The 12,169-nt window shown below is 36.3% G+C and overlaps 1 long non-coding RNA gene across 1 annotated transcript; it reads right to left on the bottom strand.

Moving 5' to 3' along the window:
* Positions 1 to 316: 316 nt before the first annotated feature.
* LOC113974987 lies at positions 317 to 4,840 on the bottom strand. The gene is made up of 3 exons (XR_003536727.1): positions 4,789 to 4,840; positions 1,144 to 1,436; positions 317 to 553 (listed from the first exon to the last, which is right to left on the bottom strand). It is a non-coding gene; the product is annotated as an uncharacterized LOC113974987 (long non-coding RNA).
* Between the last annotated feature and the right edge of the window lie 7,329 nt (positions 4,841 to 12,169).

The raw sequence follows: 12,169 nt of genomic DNA, 5'->3' as shown, positions 1-12,169 counted from the left end.
ATAAAAGCACTCACTCTCAATAAATCTGCACTCAAAATTATATTTGAAATAGTAGAAAAAGCTTCATATATATATTTCACTTGCAGTATAAACTAATCTATATCTTTATTCACAGTTACCTATGTAGCATGTACATATGCTTGTATGACCATGCATACATTTATTACCTCTTTATTTCTATCTTCCTTCCTTTTAGAGTAGATGGGCATTACAGAAATTTACTCTATGAAATGTTAACAGTAGTAGAAATAAGCACTACAAGCTATTTTCTTGGTCTTCTCAATATTTGCAAATTGTCTTTGTAGTATCTTCTTCATGATATTAAACTGTTACTCAATACTTAACTTTCAAGCATCACCTCTGTACTGATTAAAGGTGCCTATTTCAACACACATTTTATTTTATGAAAAATCTTCTCATCTGAAATTTTTCCTCTTTGCATTTTAAGTTTTTCAGTGATTATTTGATAAATGCTTTTGTCATTTTTTAAAATTTTCTAAAAATACTTCTGTATGATGATCCCTTTTTACTGAATGTGCCATGCAGGGTGTTTCTACAAAACAAAAAAACCAAAGTAGGTCTGAGTCACAAGATATTTTCCCTCTATAAGTTTTGATTAGCAAATTTGGTAAGTTCCCTCTGTTTATCTTAAGAGCTTAAAAAATAACATGTGCTTCTCATTTGCAATAACATGTAGTAGTAAGAGTGTCATTTCTACAATGAAAAGGCAAAAATAAAAAGCATTCAAAACTGAAATGCTGAAAATTCAAATCATTGTAGGAGGTTTACTGAACCACAGAGTGGAAGAGATGCAACAGAGGATTTAGAATTGGATCCATTGATTAAACACAGGGCAAACAGGATTCTGCTGCTTAAGAAATGTTGACTTGTTAATCTCTCTTGCTATAAGAATGTTGAGGAGGCTGAGGAAAGGCCAGGTGTGCTTTAATTCCCAGCCTCCTCAGGGAAAAGCTCTCAATGTGTTTATTAAGCTGTGTAGGTAACAGCATTTAATAAACTGTTTTCAAACATTAAGGATGTTTGCTTGTCTGAGCCTGAAAGGGGGAGATGGCTTTATGGAAGGAAATTACTTATGACAGGAGTTGGAACAGGAACACTTTGCTAAAATGTGCCACTGCTCACCAAATCCAGATTGGGTGTATGGGGTGTGGTTACTGTGCTCTCACAGTCCTGGAATGTTGTTGCAATAGTTAGGAACAAATTTCATTTCAGGGAACACAGGAAGGGGTAAGCTGACTGTGTCTTATTACTCCAAATATGTCCCTTTCACTTGTGGCCTTTGTTGTCTGTGCCAGGACTTCCAATGAGGTGCTACTTATGCTTTTTGGTTTTCTTGTGCACTGTTCATGTGATGTGATCGCCAGCTAGCCAGTAGTTGGGATCAGTAGCTGAGGCATCCATTTATTTCCTACAAACTAACAAACAAACTAGCTGACACCATCTGGACTGACTTTAGACCAGTGACATAAAGAAAGTTACCTATTCTACAGTGACATTTCCAAATGATTCAGGATAAGGAAAGTTGAAAATTTTTCATATGTTGTGCAATAGGTAAACAATAACATAACACTTCATTTGTTATGATGACATTAATACATTCAGTATTTGAGCTGAATTTTACTTTTGCATATGAACTAATTTGGCCACTGGGATAAGCTGTCACAGCTGCACTGAGAACAGTGGAGTTTTAGAAGTCAGTGAATCCACTTCATTTCTTTGGTGACTTTGGTTTTTGGTCATAACATATTTTCTAAAACTAATAACATATGGCAGAATAATCATGTTAATGGCCAGAATTTTGGTGGAGTTCTTGTGCATACAATTGGCTAATTAGTCACCTATCTGCATGTGGACATGTGAACACCAGAGGCACATCGAAGTCAGCTAATCTGTGCAGATCTGCATGCCCTAGTATTTGCATTAAAGTTCTCTTAATGTCCATCTACCCAAATCCCCAAGATTAGAGGTTCAGTAAAATAGGGAAGCTCATTTGAACAGCTGAAGGTGTTTGCTTTGCTTGGAGAAACAACTCTTTTGTTTGTGTCTTGCTCTCTAAAGAAAAGGCTTCTATGCAGTTTAAAACAGTTCCAGGAAGAGAACCAGATTTTTTTTATTACTCCTTCATTTCACATATTTTATCAGACTATCTGATTTAAGAAAGATGAAATCCTACATCCATCACAATTTATTTATTTCTGTTTTGCAAGTGCCATCTCAAATGGATTCAGAACAGCTAGTATTTGACATGATATGATTTGACAGGTTGAAATAAATACTGAAAAGTTTATAAACCCAAATTGATCATATGTTATGTTTCACATACCCAGCCCTTATAAGTGAGTGTGCCATGGGCAAGTATTAATTTTGTCCCTGCTCTGGTGAGGACAGCTCCAGGTAAATGCATAAAGTTCCTTATCTGTATTTTTTCTGAAAATTTAAAAATATCTTGTTCATAATTTAGAAAAAATTTCATAAGAGCAGTAGGAGTAATAATAATAATTCACTAGTGCTCTTATAGTCACTTCACTATGACACAAAAGCTTGCCATCATATTTAATTAATACACAGATTAGAACTCCTTATTCTTTTTGTCCTTGCAGCAAATGCAGACTTGTGTAGATTTCTTTCACAGTTTTTTTTTCTAATTGAATTGTGTAAGAAAGATATTCTCAGAAATCCATTAAAGTCTCAGTGTACACTCCACATGTTTGATCATACTGGATACTTCTAAATTGAAGATTATTCCCTTTAGAGAAGAAAAATACAGCCACTGGGAATACATAGTTTCCACACTTACTGTGTGTCTTCTTGATGTCTGAGGATTTATGAAAAATGTTATGATCATCTGTCTTGTATTATTTTTAATTGTGACACATGACTTTCTCATATGAGATCTATGTTATTCACCCTCAACTATTTAGAAGTGAAGTGCTTTGTCTAAACTAATAGACTAAAATGGGCATTCTCAGGTGCAGATTCATTATAGATAATATAGACAACAATTGCAGTGGACTAAACATTTTTTAGATTATGTACTGCCAAATTGCCTCTAGTTCTATGTTTAATAATTTAAGTCCAGTTGAACTACTAGGAAGGGGTTCCTAACAGGTGTTGTGAATGAACCTCAGTAGGCAGCTAGCCCCAAAATAGCATCTTGTTTAATCGCCCCAGTCGAATGGACGAGAGTATCAGAAGGGTAAAAGTGAGAAAACTCATAGGTTAAGATAAAGACAGTTTTATAGGTAACCAAAAGCTGCACGCACAGGCAGAGTAAAATAAGGAATTTGTTAACTACTTCCCATTGGCAGGCAGTGTTCAGCCATCCCCAGGAAAGCAGGGTTCTACCATGCATAATGATTACTTGAGAAGACAGGTACTGCACCAGTAAGTTTTTTTCAACATGCTTCAGAAATTTCCTGGACCTGTTTGTGTCTGCTGTATAATATTTCCAGCTGATATTTTGGAAGTTAAAATCATTCATAAGGACAATGACATCCATCAGGACAGATAGTTAAGAGATATCTTTTAATTCCTTGTAGGACAACACTGTCCACTTTAGTCTGAAGAATGCTGGATGGTTAAATTTTCTGAAACTCAGACATTTTTTAGTCTAAATGGTTTAATATCTAGCAAAACAAAATATACTATTTAATCTACAGGTATTAAGAAAAATAATTTTGACACTGTCAAGAGGAATGTTTCAGATTTTGTCAAAAAATGTTTTTTGAATGTTGGATACTTAAACCCAAAACAAAACTTTGCATACAATTCAGATACTTGTAGGAAACAAAACAAAAAGCATTTGTTGAAAATAATATTTTTCCTTAAAAAAATAGATTGATATACTTCATTTAACCTTGGATTAAGACAGCCATTCACAATACACTCTATAGATATATTTGTGGCATTATAATGCAAATGTAGATGCTCCAATTTCTAACACATAGCTACATTTCATTTAGCTACAGCTAGATTTTGTGGTTCAGGTACTTTGTGTTCAGGCACCTTGTTGCCTAGATCCATAAATAATTCAAATTATTCAGGCTGCATATGCAAATTTCCCTCAAGTCATAATGTTTTTCAGCTAGACAAACCAAGTGAAGGGAAACATGGCAGGTTGTAATATGGGGAAACCTTCATAAATCCCACACTAGTTGAGAAGTCCCCACGATGTTACCATTTTGCCTTATTTTTCTCTCCTCTATTTCTAAGAGAAACCAATATGGATGGAAGAAGGAAACAGTGTTTTTTAGTGCTGCAGATTGTATATTCTCCCTTATTAATAGTAAAACAGAGGGGATTCTCAGTTGTTCAGTAATGGTTTGATTCACACTTTTGCAAGGATCATGTGTCACAAAAATGGGTGGGTTTTTTTATCAGCAGTACTTATTTTATTATTTCCCACAATTTACTTTGCATGAAAGTGTCACTTTGTGTGGCAGCACAGGTTACACACAATAAATTAGAGGACTTGGAAGATCTGTTTGAAAGAGCTTTTATTTTATTTTAACTTTTATGTTTATATCACAGAAAAATGAACTTATTGGTCTTTGCTCCAATTTTATTTTCCCACATAAACTACTGAAATACTTTTCTTGGAGAGGTTAACAAGGTATTAATGAAACCAAAAATAAACACTATACAGAAATGAAAATAGAAAGCAAAATAAACCCCAAATTTGCATTACCAAAAATATTGTCCATATAAAATAAGTTTAAGATACCAACTCACTAACTTGACTGGCAGTTTTCAGTTACTTTTACTTACCTACAGAGCCAATCCACTGTGGCTATACATAATGACCATTCTTCACCTCCTCCTACTAATGCTCTCTGACTCAATCACTTCACAATGAACTTTTCCTTCCTGGCTTCTGTTGGTCTATTAGTCAAAGGTCCCTTTGTGGTGTTATAATCATGTTCAGAAAATGTTTCTCACAGAAGCTGCATCTATCATTTTTTAGTAAACTGCTTCCTTTCACAGCAAGTCCCACTTGCAACTTGCCTCCCCCTTCCCCTGCAGTCTTCCTCAACAGCATATTTAAGGTCACACACTATATTATTAAATAATTGTGAAACAGCTGTTATCAATAACTGTTTTATAGCTGCCTCTTATCTTCTTTTTCTTTTTTTTTTTGGTAAAAAAATGAATATAGCTTTTCACTGCTAGAACTTTTCACACTTGTCATGGTTTGAAAAGCCTCAAAATCCAATTCCTGATTCCTAGCCCCCCTCCCACAACTCAATCCCGTGTGAGATGGGTTTTCCAGACAAAAACACAAGACTCAATATGGGGGGAAGGAGTATATTACAAGACTGTACACATAAATAAATACTATAATACACTACAAACAATCTTAACTCTATCTCTACCATGACAATAATATTTACAATGGGCCAAATCTCTTCTCCCTCCAAATAAAAGTCCAGGAGAGAAGAAGAAGAAAAGACCCCTTCCAGTCTCTCAGCAGCAGGTCTCTCTAGGCAGCAGGCTCTCTGTGTCTTTCATGAAGCAGTTGCAGCTGGATCCTTGCCAATGCACACGAGGGGGGTCTCCAAGCCCCTCTCGGCCCCTCGTCTCCAAATGAAGGGTCTTTCCGTGGGCTGCTTCACCCCAGACAAGGTTGCTCCACCACGGTCATATCACGAAGCACAAGGGTCTTCGTGACGGTCTGGTATCCTCAGGGGAAATCAAGCCCCTGTGCAGAGCTCCCATGCTCTGACTCAAAGATGGCTGCCAGCTTCTCTGAAGCTGCAGCAAGGGGGGCCAAGGTCACCCCACACACACATTCCTTTGGCCGTCCTGGCGTAGCTCTCAGGAGGCCATGAGCTTCTTAGCTCCTCTCTCAGCAGTGCTAAAAGCACTCTGAGGCTCTTCCATCATCCCTCCTCCTCGGAGGGGTCTCAAAGGAGTTTGGGGGGAAGTTTGGTTTTTCAGTTCTTACCCCCTGAAACTCTGTCTCTGCAGTGGCTCGGTTCTCTTGTCCTGCTTTCTGCTGCTGGCTCTTTTCTCTCCTTCAGACAGCTCTCTGTCTGCCTCGGCTGCATGCCGGCTTCTGCTGCTCCTTTGGTCCTTATCTGTTGGCTCTTTGCCACTGCTCTTCGGACGCTGCTGTTCTACTGCTACTGCTCCATCTGCCCACTCATGGTGGAGAAAACTCCTCCAACTTCTCAGCCACAGGCACTTAGCCCAGTTCAACATCATTCCAAGTCCCCATAGCCCCCCAGCCGGGGCTGGAGGGGGGGGGCAGAGCCCCCAAGGGGCCCCGAGCCCCTTCCTCGTGGCCTCAGAACAACATGGCCACTTCACTCTACCAACAACAAATACCACTCCTTCTTTTCCGGTCCCGAAAGATATGTTTATATTTTGCAGGAGCACTGATTGGGTCAAACCCCAAGGGTCACCACCCCCTAGGGGTTACCATTTTCCTAGTTTCAGGGGGAAAACCTGGCTCAAACCACTACAACACTATAAGTGACTAGTCTATCTGATTCATATAATATAGAATCACTGGAATTAACATATTTTTTCTTGGTGCTCTTTTAGCATTATAAAATTGAATAACACAAAAACCCACGGTTGATCTTCTATTGGCAAAGCTGTTAGCAAAGTTCTGTTGCAATATCATTAGTGCCAGCAGTGAAAGAGTGTCCAAGTTCCTCAAAAGTCTTTTTCCACCTGGAGGAGGAATGTTCTCTTGTAAGAAAACATTGCCCTTCAGCCTTAAATTTTCCATGGAATTACAGGTATTCTTTCTGACATGTTCCAGTATTTATAAGAATGTGATATATTCTGTTTTACTGCCACATCAATATCTCTGTCATTTGTGCAATAGTCTTTTTTCAGATAAATGTACTTCCTTATATATCTGTTATCTATTACTGTTAGAGGTGAATACTGTTGTCTGTGAAGAAATTCTTTTTTTTTGAATATTGGAAACATGAGTTCTCATCTTTTAGACTCTTTCTCCCTTTTCCTCTGACCACTTGACATTTTAATGGCAATTGTGTTGGTTTTTCTGGCATAGGGTTAATTTTCTTCATAGTAACTAGTACAGGCTGTAGTTTGGATTTGTGTTGAAAACAGTGTTGATAACACAGCAATATTTTAGTTACTGTTGAGCAGTGTTTTCAGTGTCAAGGCCTCTTCTGCTTCTCACAGCAGTGGGAAGACTGGGAAGGGACATAGCCAGACAACTGACAACTGACCCCAAGGGAAATCCCATGCCATATGTCATCTCAGCATATAAAGTTGGGGAAAGAAGAGGGAGTGGGGGAATGTTCAGAATGATGATGTTTGTCTTCCCAAATCACCATTACGTGTGATGGAGCCCTGCTTTGCTGAGGATAGCTGAACACACACCTGACCATGGGAAGTGGTGAAGGAATTCCTTGTTTTGCTTTGCTTGCACATGTGGCTTTTGCTTTACGTATAACAGACTTTATTTCAAGCCATGAGTTTTCCAGCTTTTACTTTTCCAATTCTGTCCTCCATCCTATTGAGGTGATGAGTGAGCCAGCAGCTCTGGTGCTTAGTTGCCAGCTGGGGTTAAACCGTGACATTTACCTTGTGTTACATCATTTTTGTAACACAGACTATCCTATAGCCTTTATGATCATTGTGCTCTAAATTTGTACTGTGGTTTCTTTTGTGATTTTTTTTACTACATATATGTCACTAAACCGCATTCTCCAGCTACTTCAGTAAAAGTGCACGCTCTCTTCTAACCTTTTAAAAATTAACTAGGATTTTCTCACCAAGACTTTTTCTGTTTGGATTTTATTCTCTTCCTCCAAGGGTTTTTCTCCAATATTAGAACATTTTTTTTTTTTCATGGGAATTTTTCCATTCATAGCTATATTCTAATTACATCTAATGAAAAATTCTTTTCAATTTACATGTCAATAGAACATGAGAAGCACTCCCTCAAGTTTCCATTATGGAGATAGTTAATGTCATTAAACTGAGTTCTCTTCTCTACATTCCTCTTTTAAACACTCCATCATTTTTGGTTGAGAATTTTCTGGGTACATATGGGGCTTTATGTGGAAAACCAAACACACAACAAAAAAATGTTGATCAATTGGAAAAAACAAAGGCTTCACTGATCAGATTTCCATTTTTTGTTTCTTTCAACTTCACAGGCAGCTTTATTTTAACAACAGATATCTGTTGTTGACATTATCTACATTGATGACCTTTTCACTATGGTTGTTCTCATTTACTTTCTGTAGTATTTATGGAAAGGCTGACTACTAATACTTGTGTGCTCCAGATACAGACAGAGAGAAAAACAGCTTTTCTTACCAATGTTTTTGAATTGATAGCTTTCTGTTCTAGCGATATTTGAGCCCTGTACCTCAGAAATTGTTCTGTATTATAAATTGATTTTTTATTTTTAATTAATGCTTCCTTGTATACATGAGACAAGCAGCTCACCCTGGCTATGTGGACACTTACCTGATTTCTAAAACACTGATGAGCTTTTGTTCATAAGAATTTATAAAGAGAGTTGGACTACTTAGAAGTCAAGACTTTTTAGACCTGCAAACTATTATTACCCCATTCACATACAACCTTGGATCTGCTTCTAAGAGGATGTAACCACCTGTCATGAAATTTCCAAAATGATGATTGAAAAAATTTCCTATTGCTTCACTGCACCAGTGTTCAAATCTTTAAAGACCTTACTTCCCCTCAGTGTTTCTTAATCCGGTTTTCACCTGAATTTTCCAATCCCAAGAAAATGAGGCCAGGTTGCAAATAGATCAACAAAGATACTTTGAATTCTGTCATGTAATTAGAGATGCTTTTAATGTTTTAAAATATTATTTACAACATCATAGAGCACAATTTAGCAGTGTTTGTTACTTACAACTTCTGAAGCTAATCAAGTTTTAAGGCTTCTTTCAGAAAGTTACATGACTTGACTCTTCTAAGACGTCAACACAAATTTGAAACTGAATGTGGTTTTTTCATGTAGAAAAAAGCTAGGCTATTAAAAGGCCATAATGATTGTAGTTCATACACAGGGTGCTAAACATATGTTCTTTAAATCTTTTTCCTTTATCATTCATGATCATTTAGCTGAGAGGAAAAAAACTGATAAATGAAAGCTTGGCAGTTTTTACTAATTTTCTCTTTTCTATGCCACCATGAGATGACTAGAAGGACTCACAATTATGTATTTATTTTTTTAATATTGCCAAGTATGAAATTAAGCTAAAACCTTCTTCCAAGCATAAAACAATGATTAAAGCCAATGTCAGTCTATCTACAGGCAGTTAAAAACACTTACAGCATGGACTTTAAAAAATAAAAGTTTTAAATCAACAATAATAATTATATATAATAAATTATATAGGAGTGACTTTTACAGTGGCTAGATACATGTTGAATTTCAATTCCCTAGAACTGAAATGGAGTTCAGTAACGCTGAAGTTGGGAAGAAACTGTCATAGTGCCAGCACTGGCACTCAAGAATGATTAAGAACTTTCACAGCTCTATGCCATCATCATCATCAATCATCATCATCAACATTATCATTGCCATCATCATCAATTACAGCTTGAAAGGACCAGCTAACAGATGCTTTACAAAACAGTGACAGCAGTGTAAAGAGAGGGCGTTTTGTCCAGTTTGAAGGAACTCGCAGAAGACACCTCCAACCTTTTGCAGACTATTCCACAAGTTTTGCTTTAATTCTTCTTTCCTTAGTTTCATCCCACAACTCTGCTGTATGTCCTATCAATGGGATCTTACATCATAACAATCAGTACTTCCTTGTCTGCACTGCTCATGCATTCCAGATTCCAACAAGTAATTAAGAGAGACCTTTTTTTTTGTTTTAATTTCAAACATGATCTTAAAAATTTTTGGATTTGAAATTTGAAAAATATTTAACACTTGATAAAAATGAAGAAGAGAAGATTAAAAAGTTAGTCATAAATACTAAAGAAGCATTGATCAAAATTAAGCAAAGAAATGAGATCCAAAAGATGGAAAATATCAAGCAGTTTAAAATTAATACAGTTGTGAAACAGTGATCACTTTTTAAAAGAAACATCTCTGATTCTTATGTATGAGAACCATGTCAAAAATTCTTTATTTTTCAAAGAGCTGTTTCTCTTTTGACGCACAAACCTCTCAATTTGTGTTTTGGTTTGGTTTTTTACTTGGATTTTTGTTTGTGTATTTGTTTTTTCCTGGGTTATCTATGAAGGATTTGACTCAATTTTAAAGACTTTTTAAATCTTGTGCTCTGTCAGGTCAGGTCTCAAAAAGGAGGTTATGGCAGTTCATTGTAGAGTGAATCTGCTTAATGGAGCAGTGCTTATATTGTGATTACCAGAGGTGTCAGTGTTTGGGGTTGAAGTGTCATGTTGAATTTAACATCTCGGAGGAATTCATTAAGCTACTGGGCTATATTGCATGGGCTAGTGGAATAAGAAGATACATCAACACATTAATCTCTTAACAAGAACATAAAGAACTTAAAAGTCTGAATCTGTAAAATATAAAAACAACAAAAAAATTATGTCAATTAATAGTATCTATTGATACTAAAAATAGAAAATTGATAATCTGTTCATGGACTACATAAGTAAACTCATGTATAATGGAATATTCAAAGCCAAAGGAGTTGGAGGACAAAGAGATTTTTATCTCCTACAAGTCATAAAAAGCTAGAAAGGAGCATGATTATTTTCCACATGACTAAATAAAGAAAGCCTTGAGCCATTAAGGTTGTTCAGATTCATAATATTTTCATTAACAGTGGGGAATTTGCTTCATTTGATTTCTCAAAAAGTGCAGTTTGAGATCACTTCTTTCATGCACGTCACATGCTGACTTCAAAGGGAAAGGAACAAAGACAGCCAGACATGCAGCACTCTTTAAATTTTATTCTTTTCTCTTTGCTTCTCCTCTGGCATAGATAATTTTATACATAGTTATTTTCACTCCTATGTTTATTGTTATCTTGTAGTCCATTATTTATCTATGCTATAACTCTAGTGAGGTCAGTATCAAATACATCATTTTAAATGTACAGGTATTAAAGGCTGAAAACAGTTTTACACATCTTATATGGCATATTGTTGCATATTATGAGCTTTTCAGGCCTTCGGGTCATTCTGAAAGGATATAAAAGCCTTAAAATAGCCATTTTTAGTGAGATTTCTCAGAGAATGAGTCCCTGAGCCAAGCAAATGTCCAGAGTTCAAGAGATTAATTAGCACTGGTGACTTAGAGGTGGATCAGACAGTAAGTACTATGCAGGAGTTAATTACATACAGCCGGGCTTAGGTGAGCTCATCAACTTCAAGGAGATGGGAGTTCCCCTTGAAAGCCACTGAATTGTACTGACTATAAGCTAATACAGCTATTTTAGGGAAGTTCAACAGCTGAGTGTAGTTATGCCCAGGCCTTCAAAAGCAGATTCCTTAAGAATTAAAATGAACAAAAGTCTACTGAGAAGCCAAAATGAGAGATAGGGAAGAGAGCAACATGAAAACAGAATGATTTGTTTCCTGCTGCTTGTTGTTTACAGATTAAAAAGCTTCATAATGGGATGGTGGCCAGAAAACACAATGGCTTGAGTTGTTTTGGTTGAATTAGAAAACAAGCAAATAGCTCCCAAAATGCTGAACTCACAGAAGGATTTAGAATTTCTTCTGTACTTACATTTAGATTCATGTTTAGGCTAGTCTCTAAAAGGGCAATATCACAAATCTAAATTGGGTATAGGAATATATTTAGGCCTGTAGAATTCCAAAACATTTGGAGAGATGCATGCAAACAAAATCATATCAAATACCCAAGCAAGACCAAAGAAAATGTAAACCAGTAAATGAGACTACAGAGATGTACATTGGAAATATTATGATGCCTCTCATCCAGAGAAGCTGCTGAATAAGATATCCAGAGTACTTTAAAAGGAAGAATATATCCATGTCAAAAATCTTTTCAAGGAGTATTTGATTACAAAGCAACTGTCTACAAGAAATTTAGATCTCAGTTTGATTAAATAGTATTTTGCCAACACGATCCTATTTTCAAACCAGGACACCTTCTCATATTTTCCCCCTTTCCATACTTCCAACAGGTGCGTGTAAGTTGTTTATTATTACTGTTGTTGTTGTTATT

Source organism: Neopelma chrysocephalum, unplaced genomic scaffold (assembly GCF_003984885.1).
Source record: "Neopelma chrysocephalum unplaced genomic scaffold, ASM398488v2 Primary Assembly neopelma1_24, whole genome shotgun sequence".
NCBI classification, from domain to species: Eukaryota; Metazoa; Chordata; class Aves; order Passeriformes; family Pipridae; genus Neopelma; species Neopelma chrysocephalum.
Note: the sequence above shows the minus strand (reverse complement) of the source record. Positions and strands in the feature narration are given on the sequence as shown.